Source organism: Panthera tigris, chromosome E1, assembly GCF_018350195.1.
Source record: "Panthera tigris isolate Pti1 chromosome E1, P.tigris_Pti1_mat1.1, whole genome shotgun sequence".
Lineage (NCBI taxonomy): Eukaryota > Metazoa > Chordata > Mammalia > Carnivora > Felidae > Panthera > Panthera tigris.
The window spans coordinates 31308258-31321385 of NC_056673.1; positions in this window are offsets into that span (position 1 = coordinate 31308258).

Consider the following 13128-nt stretch of genomic DNA (forward strand, 5'->3'; position numbering starts at 1 on the left):
ATCAGAGGATCTTTTTTGTAGTGAGAATATCTTACCTAGATTTATTAACGTATTTTTTACGTTTTATTTTCATGAGTGCAATATCTATAACACCTTCATCTATGAAAGGCTAACTGGTTTCCTTTCAGATAAAACTCAGTATATACTGGTTCAGATGACTCAGCTATTCTGGAAGTAAATTAAGTCATGTTGAATGATTTACTAAATTTTTTTAAATAGTTTTTCCAGTTTTTCAGGTCTTTCTGTGACTTGTGGTCATAATCATGGACGTCATTTATCATTGTATAGGCAAATGTGTGTGATTCAAATGATAGGTCTTTCTGATTGTTAGGATATCAGATGAACCTATATTGGATTTGTTTGGCAAAAATTGGCAGGGTGAATTTACTGGAAAATGCATACTTGGCAACTAAAGAAAGCTTTGATCTTTTGTTTCTTCTACTCTCCTTCCTCCCTCCCTTCATTCCTTTCTTTTTTTTTTTAAAGATTTTATTTTTAAATAATCTCTGTATCCAATGTGATGCTTGAACTCATGACCCCCAGATCAAGAGTCAAATGCTCTATTGACGGAGCCAGCCAGGTACCCTTCTACTATCTTTTCTATAGTTCTTTTTTCCTTTCCTTTCCTCTTCCTTTCTTTCTTCTCTTTTTTCCATCCTTTTTCCCCTGCCCTTTTTTTTTCTTTCCTCATCCTTTTTTAATTGTAAGAATGTTTATTTTTATATAGTAGCTCCAGTTTCACTGAGATTTTTCTGTTTTACTCCCAGAGATTAGCTTCAACACAGGAAATTTATCTGAGCTTATTAAGTAATTCAGTTTTTAAAATCTTGAGATTCAACAGAGCCTTAGAAATCATTTGTAAGTTGGCAGTGATTCCAGAAGGCATCCCTCCTACAGATCCCCCAAGAACTTCAAGCCTGTGTTTAAATACTTCCATAAAGCATCCATCCACTAACACTTTAGAATCTCTGATTCTGACCTTTGCCTTGGCAGGTCTGTGGTGGTGTCATTCAAAGCATCAGTGAAACAGTGCTGTCCCCGCCCCCCCCCCCCCAATTCTGAAAGCCAAATCTTTTGTGGTAAAGCTGCTTAAGATTAGGGATAGCAGGAACCAGAGAAATGGATTAAAATTATGATTCTGAAGAGTCCTGATAGTTAGGTTATGAGAACTCCAGAGGTCTGTGGTTCCAAAGGGTGGAAGTAGAGCTGAAAACGAGAGACAAGTTAACAATAAGAATGTGTGTGTGTGTGGCGGGGGGGGGGGCGGGGGCAGGATGCAGAATTGGAATGGAAGAGAAACCTAGCCAGAGATGAAGTCAGAGGGGTTCCTTGATGATCGTTATAAGTGCCAGTAAAGTACCTGGTACATGTTATCTTAGGCAGGCAGGAATTGTGTATGACTTATGTGGGCATAGAGAGCAGGGGTTGAAATGAATCATTGGTTATTTTTCCTCTACTGGTTTTCTTCATACTTCTGGAAAGAGCAGCATGAGTGTATTATTTCTACCCTTTGACAATGAACCCCTATAATAAATTGTTCCTTGAGATTAAATCAGGCTTCCATATATTTATATTTGTCTATTATAATCCCCTTGGCAAATCCCATAGACTGGGAACCTCCTGAATATGGGGATTGGGTGAGTCTAGCTTGAGGGCGTCAGATCATGGAGTTAAAATGGGCCCAGAGACATCACTTAGGGGTGAAGGTCAAAGACCAAGCAAAACCTCAATCTGGAAGGTGAAGGTGTAAATCAGGTAGATGTCAATGAGTCAGATTACGAAAAAAGATACGCAAAATATGTAGGTTTGTCTTGGGATATAAGTGCTAGATCTCAAAGGGGGGGAGACCTTGAGCTATAATTACAAGGATTCTTTTTTTTTTAGAAGTCTTGTGGTGGTTGAATAGGAGCCATTAGAGGGCTCTACACCTTCTTTGCATACCATTTTTCCTCACCCCTTTTACCCCTGTGTCCTGCTGAAGACAAAATTTGGCTGGAACATCCCTGGATACACCTGGTAGAAGACTCTAAGGTCTCAGCAAGTAAACACATGGGAAGTAGATTCCTAAAATCCTCTGGGTGTCAAACTTTTGTTATTTAATTTCAAAATTTACTAAAAGTTACATTCCTTAGGAACAAAAACAAATGACTCTTAATGGACGCGAGTGTTGGTACCCTAACTTAGTCTCAAAGCAATTTTATTTCAGTAATTAAAGAAGTGCATTACAAAGATTGGAATTAAAAAATGCTCTAATTTTTGAAAAACCTTAATGTTAATATATAAGGCACAGTTTTAATTGGCTGCCATAGAAAGTTAGTGTAATTTGGGTTGGCAAATGCAGATCTGGAGCACTTCTATGAGAAAGTGCAGGTGGAACACAATTTATCTTGTTAACCTGGGAAAGACATTAGATTCTGCCTTTGAGATGTCCTCATGATCTTGAAGTATGTTGAGTTAAATTTTAATCCTGTAAAAAAAAATAAAATAAAATAAATTTTAATCCTGTATCCCAAGGTGATGAGTTGTTCTTTTTGGAAGTTTGGTACAGAATTACCCGCTATGAAGTAGTTGCAGGAAAGACTAATTCTTCCAAAACAGGACTGATAGGTTGTTAAAAACAAATGTATCTATAGGATGAGAAAACCAGTAAGGTTCTCAGTAGCCTTTGAGATAAAATTTTAACACTTCTTGGGGATTTATTAAGTGCCTACTTTGTGCTAAGCATATTTCTAGATTAGGGATCAGTAAACTTTTCTGTAAAGGGCAAATAGCAAATATTTTAGATTTTGTGGGCCATCTGGTCTCTGGCAACTACTCTACTCTCTTCTTGTAGCACAAACATAGCCATAGATAATATGTAAACATGTGGGAGTGGCTGTGTTCTAGTAAAACTTTATAAGATTGGCAGCTGGCTGGTTTTGGCTGTAGGCTATATTTTGCCAAACCCCGTTTTTCATAGTGGGATTACAGAGGTGGTCAAAACAAACAAGATTCTTATACAGAATTTACATTCTGATAGTGAGGTAGGGGTAGGGGAGCAGACAATAAAGGAATAAACCATGAGGCAAGAAAAATAGGACATTGTGGTAAGTGTTCTGCAGAAAATTAAAACAGTATGCTATGATGGATGACTGCTGAGTGTGGTTGGGGTGAAACACCGCTCTGAGGAAGTGGCACTTAGATTGAGGTCTTAATGAGAAAGATCCAGCTAGACACTGATGTGGGAGAAGAACATTCGGGGCAAAAAGCATTACTTGTCAACATTTACTAAGTTGGGATAAGCTTGGTATGTTCCAGGAACCAAAAAGGTCAGTGGGAGCACAGTTTAATGAGAGGGAATGATTGCTTATGGAAGTAACCCCGAAGAAAAATATATGCACAGTGGTTTTCAGCTTGGGTTTTGTTTTCCTTTTTTTAAATAGTGTAAGATTGGAAGCACTGTCAGTTCCTTCATGGGAGGGAATGTAGTTTATTCAATAACAGAACTAATGCATAGGAGACCATCTGTAAATGTTTGTTGAACTAAATCTAAATTTCTGGCAAAAGGAAAATGACTAATTTGATTATATCAATTTGATGAACTTTTCCAAATGCATTAAAACTGTATTAGTTTTGGAATGTCCTCAAATGTAATTACAGAAACTCTAACTGGCTTCTAGAAACTTGAGTTTATTTTTCTCATAAGGCAAGAAGCTCAGAGGTAGGTGACTGCATGGGCTGTTGTGGGGGCTTGATGGTCCCATGGCTGATGTCTCCGAAAAATTCTTAAGCCTTTCTCTTATTTTCACAAAATGGTCTCCAAAGCTCTAAGTAGAATCCAGGTCAAGACAGGAAGAAGAGGGTGAAGAGGAAGAGGACAGCACGGGTCACGCTTTTGTCAGGAAAGTGACAAAGATGCTCCCTTACCAGAGCACCCCTTCCTCCCCCAGTGGGTTTCTCCTTCGGTTTTATCGCCAGAACCTCAGTCAGATGAACCTATCACCCTGGTTGCTTAGAAGGCTGGGAAGTAGGGAACAGGTTTGTTTTGACTGGTTTAGATCAATCATGATTGATCGCTCAGCTGGGCATATCGCCAACCTCAAATAAAATTGAGTTTCTGTTGGTGAAATGAACGGGGAATGGAAATTAAGCAAGACCACTAGGAAGATTGCTTGTCATTGTAGAAATGCTAATTATAGAGGAAATGAGAATAGCAGTGAAGAATAGTATCTACACTGTGATCACCTAAGTAAATGTAAATTACCAAATTTGGGAGTAGTGTTTATAAATGCACATGATCTGACTCATTCTCATAACAGCTCTATGAGGTAGATAATATTTGTGTTCCCTCTTTCAAGTGAGCAAAGATTTAGAGAGACTGTTGGCGAAAATCACACAGCTAATAAATAGCCCATCGAGGATTCAAATTAGGTTTTTGGATTCCAAATTCTGACTTTTTCTCTGTGTAGGATTTATATCCAGAATGATTTCTTATATAACTGTGTGTACAAGGCTATGAGAAAGAATATACAAGGGAATATGGATAAATGAAAACCGTTCATGTTTTAGGGTTTGGTTATAAGTGGAGATGAATGTGATATTTCTTTAAAAAAAAAAAACCTTAAAAATTTTAATAACCTTATGACCATAAAATTTGGGGGGAAATTCATGAGCAAAGAATGTATGCTCTTTTTGCCAGACTTACACTTCTCTACTTTGCTTGATATTTTAATTTTTAGTCTTTTTTAAATTTATTTTTCTTGAGCTATAACTGTAGTATATATGCAGATAGTAGCTGTACAGCTTAATGATTGTTTTTATGTGTGTTAACCCATGTAACTATAATCCAGATCAAGGCACAGAATATATCCCAGGGTCCTCGAAGGATCAATTTTTCTCCTTTCTGAGTGGTTTTCCTTCCACTAAGGTTAACCACTATTGTGACTTCTGTCATCATGGATAAGTTTCTGCCTACTAAATGTCAAATAAATAGAATCGTAAAACATTAATCTTCAGTATCTGACTTCTGTCATTTAACATTTTATCTGAGACTCATCCATGTGCTCATGTATTTGAGCTTGTTCTTGATTGCTGTACAGTATTTTATTGTATGACCATATATCAATTTGTTCATTGTGTTGTGGATGGACATTTAGGCCATTTAAAATTTTTGGCTATTATGAACAAAACTATCAACATTCTTACACCAGTCTTTTATAGATCTAGCACTCCTTTCTGTTGAGTGTCTATCTGGGAGTGACCTCACAGGGTCATAGGGTATGTATGTTTAGTTTTGGTAGATAACTATCAAACATTTTCCACAGTTCCAATTTACGAGCTTACCAATAAGGTAAGAAAGTTCCATTGTTCCATATTCTTGCCAGTATTTTAACATCGTTGATTTTTCCATTTTAGTGAATTCAGTGGGTATATGGTAGTTCATTTTGATTTTATTTTGTGTTTTTGCTAATTAGGTGAACATTTTTTTCATATCTTTATTGGTATCTCTCCTCTTTTTTTAAAATTTTTTAACATTTATTCATTATTGAGAGATAGAGACTGAGCATAAGTAGGGGAGGGGCAGAGAGAGGGGGAGACACAGAATCTGAAGCAGGCTCAAGACTCCAAGCTGTCAGCACAGAGCCTGATGCAGGGCTCGAACCCACAAACCGTGAGATCACGACCTGAGCTGAAGTCAGATGCCTAACAGACTGAGCTACCCAGGCACCCCCTCTCTCCTTTTTTCTCCTTTTTGAAATATTGAAGTCTATTGTACATCTTTAAATTGGAGATTATGGTTTTTTTCTTTCAAGAATTCTTTGTTATAAATATATACATATATGTATACCTGTTTATGTGTGTGATTGTTTATATACCTCTCACTAACTTTCTTGTATATTATATTGGCAAGATCACTTGATTATTTTCTTTATACTATAGTTACACAACTCCAGCCAAGTCAATCTTCTGTGCTCAGTCTTCTTTGGCTAAAACTTGCTAACTCCTGCTACACATATCACATACCTCTCTATGTATTTCTATGGTGAAATATGCCTTTATTGTCTTAATCTGTTGTTGGCAAGCCATGTCCCTCAGCTTCTTCAAAGTTCAGATGAAATTTTGCCTCTTGGAGGTCCTTGTGTGTAAGTATCCATAACATACAGTGGGACCTTAATATTGATTTGTTTTCTGTGTAAGGTTAACATGTTGTTTTCATTGGTTCTAAGTTGGTGTGTGTGTGTGTGTGTGTGTGTGTCTTAGCATATAGTTGGCAATCAGTGAACATGAATTCTGTGTCCAGTCTACATATATTCTTACATTTATATTTTCTGGTTTGAATAATTTCAGGAACTGCTTCACTTGACTGTCCTCATTCTTTTCTTTTTTTTTTTTTTCCTCCTCATCTGCAGCTTCAACCTTCTCAGCATCTGAAAATTGGGAAATCAAAGTGAGGAATTTAGAAGTCAGTTTACTGTAAAGTGAGATTCCCCAGGAGTTTTTTTTTTTTTTTGATGTTCAATTTTGTAAACATTTTACAACTTTTGAAATAAAACCAAAGTGCATAATATAGAGTGAATATTTTGTAATCATAACCCAAGTCAAGAAATAAGCCAGTTCCAACATTCAGAGACCCTCTGTGAGGCCCTCTTCCATTGGACTACCTTTTTTCCCTTCAGAGTATCTCCTATTACTCATGGTACCTAATCCCTGTGTGGGTGTGGGTTTTGTTGTTGTTTGTTTTTGTTTTACCACATATGCAAGCATTCCGAAATAACCTAGGTTAGTTTTACACATTTTTAACTTTACGTAGTATGAATGCTACTGTAAGAATTCTTTTGTGTTTTGCTTCTTTGGTTCAACACTGAAAGATGAATTCATGCTGTGTCTAATCAATTTATTTTTATTTTTGCACATATGCCATTGTATGAATGGAGTTGCATGAATTACAATGACTTCTCTCTCCGACTGCTGATGGATTTTTGGGCTGTCTCCACTTCAGGGCTATGGCAAACAATGGCGTTATCAACATTCTTAATTAGAAAGCTTGGTGAACATCTGTGTGCATTTCTCTCGAGTATATACCTCAAAGTGGAATTACTGGTCAATGGTATGTGTATCTTTGATGTTTATAGACAATATCAAACTGATTTCTACCAAGAATTTGAAGACCATCACAATGAGGAGCTTTGAGCTTTGAACAATTTCTAGTCAAAGCTTGATTTTTAATTTTTTTGTTAGAGCCAGAGAGAGTGAATCCCAAGAATCTGACGTGGGGCTCAATCCCACCACCCTGGGCTGAAATCAAGAGTCAGATGTTAAACCGACTGTGCTAGGCACCCCCAAAGTTTGATTTTTTTTTTAAGCTAGTTCTGAAGGTAAAGAATCTGTTGCAGGGCAGAAGTTTATTATTTCACTTGCCCAGTGATAGCATATGTGATCTTTATGGAAGCATTAGGGAGGAAGCATGCATAGTGTTATAGGTACATAGGCTCTGGCTGTAAGAAAGAACTGGGAATTCAAACTTCTGCTGAATTGACTTTTCAAGTTCAGTTTCATTACCTGGAAAACGTGTTAACACAGATACAGAGATGTAATAGAGAATGAATGAGGTGTGGGATATAAAGTGCCTAGCAAAGTGCCTAACACAGCACATTGTAGCTTCTTAAATATTGTTCTCACTGTTCAAAGAGGAAAGTGTCAACCTATCTTAATGTTGACCCTCTGTTTCCTGAAATGTATGGGTGAGACTTTAAGGTGTGTCTACATTCAGGGTCACTTCTACATTGCCAAAATTTTTGGGTTCTCAGTCACTTTTTTTCAGAAAAAGTAACTTATAATTTTGTGGTGTGAATAGTATGTCAAAATTTCTGCAGGGTAACCTGTCTCTGGTAGACTCAAGGGCTCCCTTAAGGAAGAAGAAGGTTAAACGTTGAGGAAAAAGGACAATGTTTGTGTTACACCTTGTGTGTGAACATGTGTGCCAGCATAGACCTACCTCTACTTCCACAGTCCAGGAAAATTCCAACTTTATCAGATAACCATATGTGTGTAAGTATAGGTGTTTATAACACGCTTTTCTGTGCTTATCTTGGAGGATGTGTGCTTGAGGGAAATGATACAAAGAGTTGAAAGATAAACATTGCTCATATCCAGCAAGTTTTGGGTCCTTTCCTAGAGATGAGTAATCTGGGGTTTTGGGGAAACTTACATTTATATATTAAAATAATCCATAATAAGTTATGGAGCAGCATGCAATTTTGTGTGGATTTTTAAGGTAATGTTTTAGGAAATTCTATATCTGTAAGTGGGCTTCTTTGGCCTGTGTCCTACCTCTTCTGGAGATACAGATGAACTTTTCTCTTCCTTAGAGAGATAAGAAAAGGTTGGAAATTAGTATTAATCTATGGAATCTTCTCCTGTGCTCTTAGATCCCCTGCCATTCTTCTGTGGCTTTATTTCCATGGACCCTCAAGATAGCATCTTTTCTCCCCTTGGTGCAGATGAGGCTGGGGCTGGGATGAGAGGTGAGGCAGTGAGGCTGGTGGAACTTGTTATCTCCTTTGCATGTCTGCAGAAAATACCACCCTGACTTCTGCAAAACCAGAGGTAATTATAATACCCCGCAGTAAAATCTACACATTCTTAAAAGCAAAGTCACAAGAAATCAGTGGATCTAGATTCATAAATTTAAAATTACTAAGGTCCTTTTTTTCTTTGCCTATCTTATGTATAGATAGTTTAAACTTCCTTTTCTAGTCTGAAACCATCTGCAAACATCCTAAGAGCTTAAATTTTGGATCCTGCATTCTACAAGTTAAGATGTAAATGAGGGGCTTGGTCTGGTTCTATGATCCCTATAGCTTCTTCCATTTCTCAAATTCCAGGATTACACTTTGAGTTTCTCTCTGGTTAAGTGTTTAGTGTGACAAGGGGAAATTGAGTTTAACATAAAGTTGGCTTGCTACAAAGACTTGGGTAATTAAGAAATCTTCATTATCTTGGCAAGACCTTTTTAGCTAGCTATATTTCGACTTAATTGTGGTAATAACAAAGTCAATGAACTTGCTACCTTTCCATTAAGTGCCTCCAGATGCTTTTTTCAGATGTACAGTGGCTCTAAGAGGGTTATATATAATGTGGCCTTTGTATGATGAGCCTTATCGTTTGATTAGATCACATAATTTCTTAGTTAAAGGTGAAAACTGGGTATGGAAACATTGGCTGTTAATGTATACCATTATGAAAGCCTTTACAATACAGTTGTTAACTTTCTCATAATGAGGTAGGTACTTGATGTTTTGGCATGTTTGCTATTATCTCTTGCTAGAGGTCAGGTATCAATGGTCTTTCACTCTCCTAGGTGTTCAGGCATATGTAAAGTGCTTTAAAACAATTACATGCAGTAAAATTCACTCTTCATGGTATATTCATTTGATAAATAAGGTTGTGTATCTACCACCACAGTCCTCACACAGAGCCATTCCATTACCCAAAAATTCTCTTGTATTTTTCTTTGTAGTTGACTCCTTTCCCTTGCTCCAACCTTTGCCCCAACTTTTGCCAGCCAGATCTGTTATCTGTGGGGTGCCTGGGTGACTCACTCAGTCAGGTGTCTGACTTCGTCTCGGGTCATGAGCCGGTGAGTTCAAGCCCCGCGTTGGGCTCTGTGCTGACAGCTCAGAGCCTGGAGCCTGCTTGGGATTCTGTGTCTCCCTCTCCCTCTGATCCTCCCTGTCCCTCACCGGCTTATGTTCTGTGAGATTTATTTTTAATATTTTTTTAAAGTTTATTTGTGTCTATGGTTTTGCCTGCTCAGAATATCATATAATAAAATCATACATTATCTAGTCTTAAGTCTTTTTTGTCCTAGCAAGATACATTTGAGGTTCATCAATGTTGTGTAAATCAATAATCATTATTTTTCATTGTTGAGTGATATTTCATCGTGTGGCTGCAGTGGACGTTGTTTATCCATTCACAAATAACCTCCATTATTTCTAGTTTTTGGCAATTGTGAATGAAGCTGCTATAAAAATATTTGCATGTATATATTTGTGTGAACATAAATGTTTGTATTTCTTGGGCAAATACAAGTGAGATTGCAGCATAGCACAGTAAGTACATGTTTAATTAGAATAAACTGTCAGTCAGACTCTTTTCCAAACTGACTGAACCATTTTGGATTTCTCACTAATGTTTGAGGATTCCATTTGCTCCACATCCTCACCAGCACTTTGTTTTGTCCATTTTTAAAAAATATTTTAGCCATTCTAATAGGGGTACAGTGGCATTGCCATTGTATTTTTAATGATAATTTTCATCTTTTCATGTGTTTGTTTGCCATATATAGATCTTTGGTGAGGTGTCTGTTCAGAACTTATGTCCACTTTTAAATTACACTGTTTTCTTGAATTTTGAGGATTCTTCATGGATTTTGTTTGTAAGTTTTGTCAGATATTTGACTTGGAAATATTTTCTCCTAATTTGTGGTTTGTATTTTCCTCTCAATAGTATCTTTCATAAGGCTAAGGTTTTACATTTCGATGTTCAGTTTATCGTGATTTTCCTTTTGTGGGCCACACTTATGGTGTCATTATTACGAACTCTTTACACCATCTAAAGTCTCAAAGATCTTCTGTGTTCTAAAATTTTTATAGTTTTGCATTTTAGATCTATTTTTTGTATGAAAAGATGTAAGTTGTGATTCATTTTTATTTTTGCATATGGATATCCAGTTGTTCCAGCATCATTGCTGAAAAGACTATCCTTTCTCCATTAAATTGCCTTGGCAGTTTTGTCAGAAATTGGTTGTATATTCTGTCCTGTTGACCTATGTGGCAATCCTTTCACTGGTACTATACTGTCTTAATTACTGTGGCTTTATATTAAGTCTTGAAATTAGGTAATATAAATCTTCTGGCTCTGCTCTTTCAGAATTTGATTATTTGAGTACCTTTGATTTCTCCAATAAATTTCAAAATATGATTGTTAATACCAACAATAGGACTGTGGGGTTTTGACTGGGACTGTGTTGAGTTTTATAGATTAAAATTGGAGAGAATGGACAGGTACATTGACTCTTTCAATCCATGAATATGGTATTTCTTTAGATCATTTTTTATTTCTTTCATCAGTGTTTTATACTTTGCAACACGTGCTGCACACATTTTATTAGATTTACACCTATGTATTTTTTGGTGTGTGTTGTGTTTGGTTCTAATTTTGATTTTCAATTTATTGGTAATACATAGAAATATTTTTTTGTAGATTGACGTTGAATCCTGAAGCCTTGGAAACTCAAATATTTTTAGAAGTTCATTTGTAGATTTTTTTGGAGTTTCTATATAGACAATCATCTTATCTGCAAGCAGGAAGTCATTTCTTTTTTTTTTTAATCTATATACTTTTTTTTTTTTTTTTTTTTTTTTTTTTTAACACCTCCATGCGGTGGTTAGGTTATTCAGCACACTAATATTGAATAGGAGTGGTAAAAGCCTATATCCATACTTCTGATTTTAGGAGGAAAACATTTAATCTTTCACCATTAAGTATGATGTTATCTATAGTGTTCTTTGTAGATGATTTTTATCAAGATAAGGAAGATACGGTACATTCATAGTTGCGGAGAGGTTTTTTTTTCTTTTAATCACTAATGGATATGAATTTTCTCAACTATTTTCTGCATCTATTGAAATTATTTTGGTTTTTCTTCTTTTAGTGTGCTAATGATGAATGACATTGATCTTTTGAATGTTGAAACAACCTTATGTTTCTGGGATAAACCCAAAGTGGTCATGATCAATTCTATTTAGTACTTGATTTGATTTGCTAATATTTTCACTCTATTTTCATGAATTTTTGAATTCATGTACTGTATTACTTTTTGTAATGTCTTTGGGTTTGATATCAAGGTAATCCTGGCACATAAAATGACTTGTGGTTGTATTCTCTTTTAGTTTATGAAATAACTGCAAACTATGTAATTCTTTAAATCTTTTGTAGAATTGGCCAGTGAATCCTTCTGGGACTGACTTTTTTGTTGTTGTTGTTGTTGTTGTTGTTGTTGTTGTTGTTAGATTTTAAACCAGAATTTCAATTTCTTGTGTCACTATAGGACTATAGTTCAGTTAACTAATTTTCTTGAATGAATTTTGGTAGTTTGTGTCTTTCAAGAAATTTGGACTATTTTATTTGTTGTTGAATTTATGGGTTTAATGTTTGTATTACTTAATTTTAATGTTTGCGTTGTCTGTAGTGATATAATGCTTTCATTCCTGATCATGGAAAATTGTATCTTCACCTTTTTCCTTGGTCAGTCTTCATGATTTCAACATTTTATTAATCTTTCCAAATTTTCTGTTATTTTTTAAAAAAATGAAAAAAATTGTTTATTTTGAGAGAGAGAGAGAGAGAGAGAGAGAAAGAGAGTGCGAGCGAGAGTGAGCAGGGGAAGGGCAGATACAGAGGGGGAGACAATCTGAAGCAGGCTCCAGGCTCTGAGTTGTCAGCACAGAGTTCAACACGGGGCTTGAACTCACGAGCCATGAGATCATGACCTGAGCCAAAGTTGGACACTCAACCAACTGAGCTGCCCAGGATCCCCAGTTTTATTTTCAATTTTAGTTCCATTTATTTTTGCTCTTGAGAAAACAAGTATCGTTTATCCAGATATATACCATGGCTGTTGCTTTTCCTTCATTCCTAAAGTTCCAGGTTTCTCTCTGATACCATTTTTCTTCCACCTGAAGAACTTCTTACTGCATTTGCTTTAGAACAAATTTGCTAGTGGTAAATTTTTCTTCATCTGGAACTTCTTACCTTTTCCCTTCATCTGAAAATGTCTTTATTTTGTCTTCATTTTAAAGGATGTTTTCACTAGATACAGAATTCTAGGTTGACAGTTCTTTTCTTTCAACACTTTAAAGATGTTCTTCCACTGCCTTCTGGCTTTACAAGTTTCTGATAAGAAATCTATACTTAGATCACTTTTCTCTTTTTATTGAAGATGTCAGCTTTCTCTGATACATTCAAGATTTTTTCTTGAGAGATAATCAGAGTGCAGAATTTTAGGGGCACTCACTCAGAGTGTGGTGCATGTGCAGTATTGGCACTTGGACATCCTGAGAGCCAGTTCTCTCTCAAAATTTC